A 12,770-nucleotide genomic window follows, 5' to 3' on the forward strand; every position below is an offset into this window, starting at 1 on the left:
GGGAAATATAGTCAGTCTTTTACAATATATCTACTATGTTATTGTTTTGTATTAGCCGCACATGTACAACCTATACTGAACTGCTTGTCTCCCCAGTGGGGGTGGGTGGCAGGGGGGGAAGGGAATGAATCTGGAATTGAAAGTTTTAAAATCAAATATTCAAATATGTATGTGTGTGTGTATACCATTATTAATACCATCTTACATGTAATTAAGAAATAAGATATACAGGCACTGAGGCATAGAGATACACTGGAAAAGTCGAAACGGATATGGGAGAAAATATGGGAGAGAGCAGATTGGAGGTGGGGATATCCTGTGGGACTGCTGTTTTGGGGGGTGGGTGGGGGAAAAACGGGGAGAAAATTTGTAACTCAAAATCTAGCGGAAACGAATGATGTAAATCAGAAGTTAATAAAGCATTTAAAAAAAAAGAAAAGGAAAAGGGTCAAAGAAATAGAATAAGTGGGGGGCAGGATAGGATCAAGGGAAATAATCAGTCTTTCATGATATATCCACTATGGAAATGTTTTGCATAGCTACACATGTTCTACCTGTATTGAATTGCTCATTTTTCCAGTAAGGGTGGGTGACGACAGAGGAAGGGAAAGAATCTGGAATTCAAAAGTTTTAAAATCTAATGTTTAAAATATGCAAATATTAGTTTTTACCTGCAACTGGGAAATAAGATATACAGGCACTGGGGCATAGAGATCCATCTTGTCCTACTGGAAAGTCAGAGGGGAGATGGGGGAGGATATAGGAGAGAGCAGTTTGCGAGTATACAGTGGGATCTCTGTTTTGGGGTGGTGGGTGGGGAGAGACAGAAAGAAAATTTGTAACTAAAAATCCTGTGGAAATGAATAATGTAAACTAAAAATAAACATAAAATTTAATTTTTAAAATGGGTCAAGGAGGACTGTGAAAAGGCTTTAAGATGTGCAAGTGAAGAGATCATTGCTTAACTCTATGAAAACCTTTTTAGTCGCGTGATGGGTTCAGAAGCTAGATGACTAGGGCTTGAGAAATGAATGGATGATGAAAAAGAAGAGTCAGTGAGTGTAGATGGCTATGAGTTTGACTATGAAATGGAAGAGAAGTATGTGACAGTAACTTGAGATAATGGTAGTCAAATAAAGGGTTGTTTTTAAAAAGGATACACATGGAAGCTAAGTTGTAGGTAGCGAGGAGGATGCCAGTAGCTAAGAAGAGACTGAAAATGACAAGAAGAGGGAGAGTGATTACAGAGAATACAGCAGGAAATTGGGATATAGAGTCGCATCTTCCTTAGAAACCGATATAAAGAAGGATCATGGGATTGTAGATATAGAGCTAGAAGGAACCTCAGAGGCTATCCAGTAGAACTTCTCATTTTACAGGTGAGGAAACTGCAGACTAAGGAAAACTAATGACTAACCCATGGTTATATACATTCTAAAGAGGCAGAAACAGGATTTGAACGCAGGTCCTCTGAGTCTAAAGTTAGGGCTCTGTCCACTGCACAAAATTAATAAAGATGTAGAAAACTTTTGAAATAGTCCATGGGTGTCAAGGGATTTATTTCTCCAAGGGTCAGTGTGGAAGAAGATATCAAAGTGAATCATCAAAGAGAACTTGAGGGGGTAGGTTTAGTTTATAAATGATGGGATTTAGACTTAGAGCTGGAAGGGACCTTAGAGGCACTAGAGGGAACTCATGTGACCCTGGGCAAGTCATTTAACTACTGTCAGTCTCAGTTTCTTCTTTGATAAAATCAAGATAATAATAGCACCTACCTCTCCAGGTTGTTGGGAGGATCAAATGAGAAAATATATAAATGCTAACTAGCTTTAGGAGTAGAACCAGCTGCAGTAACAGATTAGTGAATATAATTAAGGCAAATTCAACTGGAAAAAGATAAGGTGATTGGGGAGAAAGGGTGGGATTTCCTGAAGGCTTGGCAAAAAAAATCAACTTTGAAGAAGGTAAAGTTGACAATTTGAAGATTAGCAAAGGTTAGCCTGAAGACCAGAGGAGAAATCTTTGAGGAGCAAGGAAAAGTGGTGCCTCTCTCAACCAGGGCACCCAGGAAAGGACCTGGGAATGGAAGTGTGGCTGCAGGAGGGAAGGACAGACATCATAGGGCCAGGAAAGATAATGTCAGTACTCATGCAGGAATCAGATTCTTAGGAATACCTGGAAATCCACAGCAGAAACCAGCTGCAGTATAGACTCATCTACCTTGGGCTTAAGAGCCTGAGTTTCTTGGTTTCGTGTCCTACATAAAACTGGACAACAAGAATGAAAGCAAAGAATAGGAATGGAGGCTGTTTTCCCTCTAAGCTATGGTAAACAAACAAAACTATGTCTAGACTTTAGGTTTCTTATTTTTAGGATAATAAGTCAATGTCTATTAAAAAAAAACTTTTCCTTTCTTCTAGTTAGAGTTCTCTCACAAGAAAGCTGACTATCAAGATAAGAACAGGAAACATGAGTCAGTCAAAGAACTAAAAAAAAAAAAGAGGCTTTCTGTCATTCGTGTGCTCATGAGTAATTTTTTTAAAATAGAATTTATATAGCCATTTAAGGTTTGCAAAGTGTTTTACAAATACTACATCTTTTTATCCTCACAACTCTGGGGGGGGCGGCACCCCTGTTTTACATATGAGGAAACTGAGGCAGATAGAGGCTAAATGAATTGTCCGGTTTCACACAGCCATTAAGTGTTGGAGGTTGGATTTGAACTCAGGTCTTCTTGACTACAGGTGCAGTGCTCTTTATGCTACACCACCTAGTTGGGTTCTGTATTATTATTAGGCTTTAGGAAGTTTCATAATTTGATTTACTTACCTGCCCATTTGCCCATATCCATTAACAGAAAAATCCTTAGGTCTAAATTCAATTCAATACATATTAAAGTAAAAAAGTATTTCATTGTAGGAGAGAGTAATAAAAGAGTGTAGGTGAAAGAGTGAATGGTGGCAGTGCAGGTGGGCTAAGTCTTTTCAGTTCAGTTGTTTTCAGTCATGTTTGACTCTTCATGACTCTGATGTTTTCTTGGCAAAAATACTGGAGTGGTTTACTATTGTCCAGCTCATTTTACAGATGAGGAAATTGAGACAGACAGGGTGAAGTGACTTGCCCAGGGTCACACAGTTAGGAAGTATCTGAAGCCAGATTTAAACTCAGGAAGATGAGACTTCCTGACTCCAGGTCTGGCACTCTATTCACCATGCCACCTAATTGCCCTTGGCTAAGTCTTTAGGCTCAAGAAAAAAAAAAAGTGAAGAATAGATAGGATGTCTGAGACCAAAAAATGTCACCAAGTTTTTGACACTAGCAGCAGTATATAAAGTTTACGAGGTCAATAATCAATAGTGGCCTTCAAGCACAGTTTCAATTTGAGCAATGAAACAGCATCACAAGGGAGTTAGCGGAAGGCTTTGTGGGTAGCAAGTTAATGTAAGCAGGACAAGTTATTCATTTGAAAAGCAGAGTATGTCCTTGAAAGGCAAAAGAAATTGAGTGATAGATGCAATAATGCTTAATGGAAGTTTTTTTTTTAATTACATTAATAGGAGATTTGGGGGATATACATAGAAAAAAGGAGTCATTGGAAAGGGAAGGGGAGAAAGTGAGAACATTGTGGGAAACTGAGGGAATCATCAAAAGAAGAAGGTGCCTGAGAGAATGGGTAGGTATAGAATTGAGAGCACAGGTTGATTGATGGTCAAAGGTTTTCAAAGTTAAGCCTTGGAAAAGAAGAGGAATACACCTATTCTTCTGGGACTGGAAAGCAGGTTGAGAGAATAGACATTTTTAGGGCAGAAAGGAAAGTGTAGACAAGAAAGCTTAAACCTGGTAGCTTGGATCTTCTCAGTCTCTGCCAATGGTGAAGGTGGATTAGAACTAAGACAGGGGTGGGGAACCTGCAACCTTGAGGCCCCTATGAAGTTTGGATTCAGTCAAAGGGCTGCACTTGAGGGCTTAGAGGGTCATATGTGGCCTCGAGGCCTCTGGTTTCCCACCCCTGAACTAGGAGATTAAAGACAGTGAGGAGATATGGAACAGCCTTTAGAAAGAGTTCCAGGGCAGAAGTATCTACACTTTTTTGATTGATCACCCCAATCACTAAAAAAAATTTGATCATGTATCCCAATATGTTGTATCCATTTATATGTTATATAAATGTAATACTGTATTAATATATTATGTACATCATAAAACATATATAAAATACAGAAGATGATGAAGGTAAAATAAATATTTTCATTGTATTTATTAATAATACAAAAACTTCTTTGTTCTCACTAAATTATTAATAATTTTCAGGGACGAGGGCTGTGCTTTTTTAAAAGATTAATTTATTTACTTTTACTTTACAACATTCAGTTCTATAGTCCCTTGAGTTTCAAATTTTCTCTCCCTCCCTTTCTACCTCTCCATGGTGTCATGCACTCAAATATAGAATCTACAAATATCTTCACATTAACCATTAGTCAGGTTGTAAAGAAGGATTATAACCGAAGGTATGATCCATGGGAAAGAGGAAACAAAACAAAACAAGAAAAAGAAAGAGAGCAAGCAGTTTGCTTCAGTCTGCATTCAGACTCCACATCTTTTTCTCTGGATGTGGATGTCTCTTTCGATCATGAGTCTTGTGGAGTTGTCTTATAACCTTGCATTACTAAGAGGAGCCCAGTCTATCAAAGTTAGTCATCATGATACGTTGTGTCTGTAATTGTGTTCAGATTTCTCCTGGTTCTGCTCCCCTTATCAGCATCAGTTTATATAAGTCTCTCCAGGTTATTATGAAGTCTGTCTGCTCCTCATTTCTTATAGCACAACATTATTCCATTACATTCATATACCACAGCTTGTTCAGCCATTCCCCAATTGATGGGCATCCCCTTGATATCCAATTCTTCACCACCACAAAAAGTATTTTTAAATGTGTTTCATTAAAAAATAATTCATATGCCCTAGAGGATGGGACAGATCTACGTTATGATTGTTTGTTAGTAATTAATTATTCAAGTAACTTGATTGGTGTTACTAGCTAAGGAGGAGAATTTCTTTTTTATAGATACTTTTTATTGAAAAATAACCAAATAATGGGTTTTAATAGTGACCTTAGATATTCATCTTATTCATAATACAAAAACAAGCCAAAGCTAATTATCTCTGATTTCAATTCAGCAGAAAGTTTTCAGTATAAATGCATTCCTCTTTCTTTATGTGGTTCAGTTTAACTGATGTTATAATTTTTAAATTTCCTATCTATGGGATAGTTTAGTTGTTTTAGCATGAGGGCAAGGAATGGCAAGAAGGCAGGCCAGTTTGGCTGGACTACAGGAAAGGGAGTAATGTGTAACCAGTTCAGAAAAGTAATTTGGGCTCATATCATGAGGGGATTTAAATGCCAGGCAAAGAAGTTGATATTTGGTCCTTGAGTTAATTAGGGAGTTATTGGAGTTTATTGCATAGGGGCTGGGGGTGCAAGGCAGCATGGTTTCCTATGCTTTAGGATCATCCTTTGGGCAGGTGTTTGGAGGTTGGACTGGAGTGGGGAGAGACTATGGAGAGAGCAGGGAACAGGGAGAGTTGTGATAGTCCAGTGCGATGAAGGCCAGCTGTGGAATGGTGGCTGTGTGATTGGAGGGAAGGTATCAGATACGAGAGGTGCTGCAGAGGAAGAAATGACCAAATGTAGCAACTGCTTGGATATGTGGGCTTAATTATGAGGAGCTTTGGTTGTGAACCTAAGCAATGAAGGATGGAGGTGCCCTCAGTGGAAGTTTAGAAATGACATGGGTTTGGAGGAGCAAAGGTAAAATGCTTAGAAGATCTGCAAAGCAGATCAGAGCCCATCCATGTCTGTTTAACCTGTCTCACCCAAAATGAAAAGAAGGGGTGGTAGTGGATGTTTGGGGGTAGGGAAGATCCCCACAATGGCATGTGTGTCACTGTTGGTGTGTTGGGAGCCTAAGTGTGGTTAGGTTCTAACTTCTCCCAGAATCCATGAAGAATGGGGAAGACTAAGGGTTGATATGGCACTGAGTGGGGAATGGGGTGGAGGAATGTTGGGCCATGATAGAAGAAGGGTAGGTGTGATTGTGTTGGAAAGGATCCTCATGATAGGACCCGTCTTCTCAGTGTCTATGAGGTCATTACACACTCCTTGGAGTCTTTCTGGGGGGGGGGGAGCTATCACTGTTCTAGGGAGTCAGGTTAGGGATAGGATCTGAATCTGTTATTTCAGAGATATAGGGAACTCCCAGATGGAGAAATTCCCTCTACCAATGCAAGCTGATATTCTCTCTGCAACTTAAAGTCTCAGAGAGTTGCATAGGGCTTGAGAGATGGTGATTCTCCCAGGTAGCCCAGGTCTCCTTGACTGATGCCAGATCTCTGTCCACTATTGCATGTTAACCTAAACAAAAAGTATTTCCAGACAACACCAAAGATATCACAGGATTATAGATTTAGAGCTGGAAAGGGACTTTTAAAAATCATTTAGTACTATAAGGACTAAATGCAAACAGAAATAATTGAAGCTGAGAAGTTAACTGACTTGTACAATGTCATAGAGGTTCTAGTGTCTTTGAAATTAGCTTAAATGTTCAAGGCAAGTCTTTGGCTGTTCATAACTTATTCCAGTGGCCATTCTGTCCCACAAAAGGAACAGAGAGGGCATACTCTGTTTCTCTTATTGTTCAGTCATGTCTGACTCTGTCACCCCATGGACACCCCGTGGACCATGCTGTCCGTGGGGTTTTCTTGGTAAAGATTCTGGAGTAGTTTTTATATTTCCTTCTCCAATGGATAAAAGCAAACAGAGGCTAAGTGACTTTCTAGGGTCACATAGCTAATAAGTGTCTGAGGCCAGATTTGAACTCAAATCTTCCTGACTCACCACCCAGAGTTCTATCTACGGAATGACTTAGCAAACTGGTATAGTGGTGTTGCTGGTGAGAAAGACTGACAGGTTTCTGAGAGTAATGCTGAATTCCCTCCCTCCTCATCTCTGCTTGCTGACTTCCCTGGCTTCCTTCAAGTCTGAGCTAAAATCCCATTTTCTACGATACCTCTTAAAATGAGTGACTTTGCTGATTTTCTCCAATTTATCCTATGTACATTTTGTTTGCACATAGTTGTTAATTCTGCCATTAGTCCCTGATCTCCTTGAAGGCAGGGATTATGTCTTTGTATATATTTTATGTGTTTCTGCTCCTAGTTTTCCTTATAGTTTACCCAGATTTTAGATATGCAGACACAAGTAGATGCAGAATACTACTGTTATAGTAAGAAATATTAATTCTTTCTCTTTATAAGAAATTATAGTAGACCCATTGAATTCATCCATTATGCTATCTAGCTGCCTGAAAAAGAGCTGATGGTTTTAGTGGACTGCAAATTCAACAGAAGTCAGTAGCCAAAAAGGCTAACTTCATCGTAGGCTAAATTAAGAGAGGCATGGCTTCCAGGAATAGAGAGGAGATAATCCCACTGTTGATCATCCTTTCTTTTGGAAGAGATTGAGGGTGACCGACAATCCACTGTGGGTTCATTATTAAATCCACATAAGTACAGAACCAGACTAAGGCTATTTAGGGGCATGTACTTAGATCCACAATAACCCCAAAGTACTAACTCTTTAGGTCAGTAGGCCACCATTTGTACATTACTGCTAGAGTTTCCTAGTTAATAATTTATGGCATACACTAAATATTAATTTACAAGCTTCACATACAGTCCTCCTTTTCTATTCGATTTTGTATATAGAAAAGTTCATTTTATTTGATGTTTGTTAAGTCCAGAATTTTATAAAAAATCAATCCAGTCATCTTTGAATATGCTGAGTAAGTTATCTGCTACTATGTAGTTCATTTAGCAAGGTAGGTGTGATGCATGAGTTCACCTTAACGAATTCAACAATTTGTCAACAAATGACTAATGGGGAGTTGATTCCCAGGATAAGCAAGGTAATAGTAAGGGAACATTGAGCTGCCCTTGATAAATTCAGGTTACTTGTCCCAGATGAATCATAATGTTGGGTTCTAGAAGAATTGACACGTGTGGTTGTGGGGATTCTTGTCAGTGATATTTGAAAGATCATAAAAAAGCAAGAGATACGAGAAGCCTGGAGTATCGTCTCCTTATTTGACAAAAAAAAAAAAAAAGGAAGAGAATAGAGTCTGCAAACTATAGGCCCATGAGCATGACTTTGATTCTAGGGAATATTCTAGAATCTATCATTAAAGACATGGCTAGTAAACATCTAGAAAGGGAAGATGTGATTACAGAGAGCTAGCATGACTTCATTGAGAACGGGTCATGCCAGATTGACCTCAATTCCATTTTTGGCAGAATTGCTAAATTAATAAATAAGTGGAATGCTGTGGATGTAGTCTACCTCGGTTTTTAGCAAAGCTTTTGGTAAAGTATCTTGTAGTATTCTTATGAAGGTGATTAGAGAGATATGAAATAGACCATTTGATGGTGCAGAAGTAGCTGGCTGGCTGGATGCACAAAGTTATTGTTAATGCTTTAATGTCAAGATGGCAGGAGGTCTCCAATAAACCACCCCAGGGATTTGGGCTCAGTCTTGTACTGTTGAAGATGATTGCCAATGATTTGGATAAGGCACATCTTATCTGCAGAAGACACAGAGCTGGGATAGATAGTTCACATATGGATGCAGTCACATCACAGAAGAATCTTAACAAGATTCTTAACCTTTTATTGTGTCCTGGACTTTGGTCTGGTGTAGCATATGAACCTCTTTTCAGAATAGTGTTTTAAAATGTGTAAAATTAAATTAGTTAATAGGACTAAAAAGGAAGCAACTATACTGAAATACAGTTATCAAAGTATTTTAAAATAAGTTTTTGAAATCCAGATTAAGAACCCCTGTTAGGGCATATGATAGTAATGGAATATAAAGATCCCCCTGTATTGGCTTGGTTTTCAAATTGATTGTGTTAATCCCACCTGTGGGATGGACTTGTTGATGTGAAAAGAGAGTCCTGAACTGGGAGGAGCTGGTGACGTAGATTTGGAGAGACAAGAGAGAGGCAGAAGAACTTTTTGGAAACAGCACCCTCGTGGAGGCAGAGAGAGACTGAGAGGATTGCTGAAGGCCACTTTGAATTGCCCTGGACTTTTGAGACCTGCCCCCCGGAGCTGCCAAGAACTAAGGAGACATGGCTGTTTTGCTGGTACTTTGTCTGTTTTGATGTTGTTTTGCCAGATTTGTCCACTGGTGAAAGACAGTCCTTTTGTTGAAGAAGTCCTGGAACCTGGCTGTTGGCTAAGAGCTCCTGAGACTGTCCTGCAGACAGAGAATGAATACTGTCCACTGGTGAAGGGCAGTGCTGTTGTTGCAGGGGTCTGGGAACCTTTCTGTTGGTTCAGAGCTACTGAGACTGTCCTGCAGACAGAGAATGAATACTGTCCACTGGTGAAGGGCAGTGCTTTTGTTGCAGGGTTCTGGGAACCTTTCTGTTGGTTCAGAAGCCCTGAAGAAGGATTTTCTTGTTGTGTGTTTACAGAAGTCCTGGGAGAGGGTTTTGCTAATGTTTTCAGGGGTTCTAGGACTGTTCTGCAGACAGAGGATGAATTAATGAAGAGACTGGCAATGTATCTTGTGGCCTTGCTAAGCCTTGTCTCCCCAGGAACTAAAATTGCTGAGAACTTGCCTGTGTCAAGATGAAGAAAAGACCTCCATTTGGGTATTAAGTGCTGTGCTTAAACTTGATGTAACTCTGGGGTAGATTCAATTGTGATCCAGGGGTGGGGAACTTTTGACCTTTTTGTGTTCTATGGTTGAACAAATGAATGTACTACTTATGTTTGGAAACTAATCTCCATTTGAGAAGAGGGGTTTTGTGATGGACTAAATGAAGGTACAGCCTAGGGGTGGAGTAGTATTTAGAACAGGGACTTTGTAATTGATTGAATAAATGGAAGGTCCTGGGGTGGGGTAGTACTTGGAGATTATTTAATCACACTTAGTAAATGCTGCATTTTGAATGATATCATGTTTTGATCTTCTCTGTTCTTGATTTGTCACTGAATAAAATGGAGAGCACCTATGCTGGTATTTTGAACCTTGGGGAGTTGCCTTTGCTTGGCATTACATTACAGGGCAATGGACTGAATCTAATGAGATACATTTATTGTCAAATCTTGTATTTGGTTACAAAAAAAAATCAATTTTCCACGTACAAGATGGGAGAAATATGGATAATAATAATAGCATTTATATAGAACTTTAGGATTTGCAAAGTGTATTACAAATATTTAACCCCCAAAACAAGCCTGTAAAGTGATATTATCATCCCCACTTTATAGATGAAAAAGTTGAAGCTCAAAGAGGTTGCCCAGTGCCACATAGTATCTGAGGCAGGATTTGAACTCAGATTTTTCTTGACTCTGAGTCAAGTACACTATCTATTATGCTACCTAGCTGCCTGAAAAAGAGCTGATGGTTTTAGTGGACTGCAAATTCAACATAAGTCAGTAGCCAGAAAGGCTAACTTGATCATAGGCTAAAGTAAGAGAGGCATAGCTTCCAGGAATAGAGAGGAGATAGTCCCACTGTTGTTCATCCTTTCTTTTGGAAGAGCTTGAGGGTGACCTGTCCTCATCAGACCTCATGTGGAGTATTGTGTTCAGTTCTGGGCACAAACAGTTTAAAGAGGACATTGATAAGGTGGAGAGTGTCCAAAGAAATCAAAGGCCCTTGAGTCTATGTCATATGAGGTTTGGTTGAAAGAATTGGGAATGTTTACACTGGAAAAGAGAAAGTCCAGGATCAACATGACAATTGTTTTCAAGTATTAGAAGGGCTGTCATGGCAGGGGCAGGGAGGCACACAAGGTGGTGCAAAATTATACCTGCATAATGGCCCCAAAGTGTGGGAGTAAGAGCAGAGGGTGAAAGGTGCAGAACGACAAATAGTGAGAAGAAACTCCCTGACAATTAGAGCTCTCCCAAAGTAGAATGGGTTTCCTTGAGAGTTGATGGGGTCTCCCTTTCTGAGGTCTGCAGGCAAAGGCTGGATAATCGCTTTCCAGGTATGTTATACTGGGTAGTTCTTTCAAGTTTGATTAGGCTTAGGTTCCTTCCAACCCTCAATTTCTCTAATTCTGTGAAATTCAACAGAATTTCCCTGCCGTATAAAGCATTGGTTCTCTGGTAGCTTAAAGAATTTGTTTGCCTTCTAAAATGCCTGCCCAATGGAAGGTACTTCTGGGAATACATAGATACTGAAGAAAATGTAGCCCTGTAATATAACACCCATCCTTCTCAAGTGGACAGGGAGAAAAAGTCCATGTTAAGTGCCTTCTGGAAAAGTTCTTATCTGTGAACCAATAATTTTTCATTTGACTAGACTGAGTGCTGCTGCTTTTTTGTTTTGGTTTTCATTGAATCAAAAATGAATCCAAATTTATCTTACTTTATGTAAATGTAAACTCATAAGATATGAGCTTCATTCATATGAAATTTCATACATTGCACCTGATCATTGCATGTGTCCATAGACAGAACATTGAATAGTTTTCTGCCTCCAAGAGAGATTCCTGAGGCTTTATGCATGATAAATATATATTTTTCCTTAATTGTCATTTTGTAAAAAAAAAGTTTTTTTTTTCTTCTGCTTGTTGATGATCTGTGTGAAGGAATGTAGCTACCAATTTAGCTGTGATAGCTGTCTTGGTTACCTAATGCTAATCTTTATAGGAAACTTCTAAATAATTTAAGTCTTGTTTGGGTTAAATGAGCTCCTTAGAGAGGAGGGCAATGGTATCACTATAAATAAAAGAAATGAGTAAATAATGCCTCAGGCTTGGCTTGGGTGGAAGTCTGTTTACAACAGTAACTAACCTTCCCCTTCTGTGTCCCAGTCTGGCTTAAGTCACAGCCAGAGGTGAAAGGGAGGAGCCGTTAAGACCAAGCTGGCCCAAAGTAATCCCTGTCAGCTAGCTTCAAGTGATTGGTTTGGTTCTTTTACTTAAAAATTAATGATTCGCTTGTCTTTGTTGTAAGTGCTGCAACCAGTGTCCCCAGGGCTATGGTTAGAACGAGAACTACAGAGTTACATGGTAAAAATTGGTTTTCCTATCAAGAAAGACTCAAATGTCTGTGTGCACATTAGAAGCAATCTTTAGAGGAGGAAAGAGAGGGAAGGAGAGAGAAAATGCTTATGAAGAGAGGAAGTGGTAAGGGACTTCTACATTTCAGTGTGACCTACCCTGTCAGGTGATTGTGGTAGGGGAGTGTGATGTAAAAGAAAAAGTAAGTAAAATGTCCTTATAAAGACAAAATCTTTTTCTTTTCTGGATGATGATTTGTCACCCAACTCACTTCCTGTCTTCAAACCACATACAGGAGGTTGACAGACAGAATAGTTCTCCAGACCAGAAAGGAAGGGTCTGTAATCAGACGCCTGCACTATTATCTACAGCTTAATTTTTTACACAAGGTAATTTTTCATTCTTTAAGTCAATCTTTCTTCCCTCAGTCTCTGTGATACTGGTGCCAATGATTTCATTCTTTTTCTAAGGGTGGTTTGCTTGACTGGGCGGGCTGGTGTGGTGGTAAGGTAATAAAGATGGCACCTGTCATTGCTAGGAACAGTGTCCTGGGCAAGCAGCGGAGCAGTTTAACTGCACAGGAAATTTGTGGTAAACGTGTAACAGCCCAGGATGGGTGTCAGTGCTGGTGCAAATGGTTTTGGAGGAGGGTTGGGTGGGTGGGGGCACCACTTGAATTGTCTAAAGCAA

At 39.5% G+C, this 12,770-nt stretch overlaps 1 protein-coding gene across 7 annotated transcripts in view; it reads left to right on the forward strand.

The window, feature by feature from the left end:
* The window catches only part of LCP1 (lymphocyte cytosolic protein 1), a 118,110-nt gene that overhangs the window by 46,954 nt on the left and 58,386 nt on the right, over window positions 1–12,770 (forward strand). The window contains exon 1 of one of the 7 annotated variants that reach the window (XM_069063696.1): window positions 12,332–12,469. The exons of the other annotated variants lie outside the window; for them this stretch is intronic. The gene's annotated coding sequence lies outside the window, so the exon portion shown is untranslated. Of the gene's footprint in view, window positions 1–12,331; window positions 12,470–12,770 lie in introns of those variants that run through there. 7 annotated transcript variants of the gene reach the window in all.

This window comes from Petaurus breviceps, unplaced genomic scaffold (genome assembly GCF_028583685.1).
Source record: "Petaurus breviceps papuanus isolate PSGF00001 unplaced genomic scaffold, PetGlider_PUasm1.0 90594, whole genome shotgun sequence".
Classification (NCBI taxonomy): Eukaryota; Metazoa; Chordata; class Mammalia; order Diprotodontia; family Petauridae; genus Petaurus; species Petaurus breviceps.